This window comes from Cebus imitator, unplaced genomic scaffold (assembly GCF_001604975.1).
Source record: "Cebus imitator isolate Cc_AM_T3 unplaced genomic scaffold, Cebus_imitator-1.0 Scaffold287, whole genome shotgun sequence".
Classification (NCBI taxonomy): domain Eukaryota; kingdom Metazoa; phylum Chordata; class Mammalia; order Primates; family Cebidae; genus Cebus; species Cebus imitator.
The window spans coordinates 698,043-699,476 of NW_016107602.1; positions in this window are offsets into that span (position 1 = coordinate 698,043).

The window sequence follows — 1,434 nt, forward strand, 5'->3', positions numbered from 1 at the left end:
TTCTTGTGATGACTTTGATTTCAGTTATCAGGGTAACTATTCTTATAGAATTAGTTGAAAAGTATTCCCTCTTAAATTATTTGGGATAGTTTGTGAAGAATTAGTATTAATTCTTATTTGAATTTTTGAGAAAATTTACTACTGAAGCCATGCAGTTCCCACTTTTCTTGGCTGGGCGCAGTGGCTCACTCCCGTAATCCTAGCACTTTGGGAGGCCGAGGCAGGCAGATCATGAAGTCAGGAGATTAAGACCATCCTGGCCAACAGGGTGAAACCCGGTCTCCACTAAAAAACAAAATTATAGCCATGCGTGGTTGCGTGCTCCTGTAGTCCCAGCTGCTTGGGAGGCTGAGGCAGGGGAATCGCTTGAACCTGGTAGGCAGAGGTTGTAGTGAGTTGAGATCACGTCACTGCACTCCAGCCTGGCAACAGAGCAAGACTCCATCTCAAAAAAAAAAAAAAAAATCACACTTCGGGAGGCTGAGGTGGGAGCATGGTTTAAGCCCAGAAGTTCAAGACCAGTTTAGATAATATAGTGAGCCCTCATCCCTATGAATAATTTAAAAATTTAGCCAGGCGTGGTGGCACGTGCATGTGGTCCCAGCTACTCAGGAGGCTGAGGCTGGAGGATCTCTTGAACCCAGATGGTTGAGGTGCAGTGAGCTGTGATCACACCATTGCACTCCAACCTCGGAGACAGAACAAAAGCCTGTCTCAAAATAATAATAATAGTTACTGATTCAATTGCTTTCCTTGTTATAGGTTTATTCATATTTTCTATTTTTTCTTGAGTCAGTTTTGATAGATTGTGTCTTTCTACAAATTGGTCCATTTCATGTATAATTTCTTCACATACAGTTGTTTATAGTATTCTTTAACATTAGGATTTAATAATTCTTAAAAATTATTTTTATTTCTGTGACATTGGTAGTTATGTTCCCTCTTTCTCTTCTGATTTTAGTAATTTGATCTTCTGTATTTTTTTCCTGGTGAGTTAAAATTTATGAACTTTGTTGCTCTTTCAAAGACCAACTTTTGGTTTTGTTGATTTTCTCTATTGTTTTCTGTTCTTCATTTTATTAATTTTTGCTCTAATCTTTATTATTTCTTTCCTTCTTGTTGCTTTTTCTTTTTCCAGTTTATTAGCATGGAAGTTTAAGTTACTGATTTGAGGTCTTTCTTCTTTTTTAATATAGGTGTTTATAGCTATCTAGAGAAATACTCCAAACACTTCTTTAATTGCATCCCATAAATTTTAGTACACTATGTTTGCATTTTCATCCACTTCATAGTATTTCCCATTTTCCCTTGTGATTTTTGTCTTTTTAGAAGTGTGTTGTTTAATATGTGCATATTTTTGAATATCCCAAATTTCCTTCTGTTATCAATGTCTAATTTCATTTTGTTGTGCTCGGAGGACAAGCTTTGTATAAT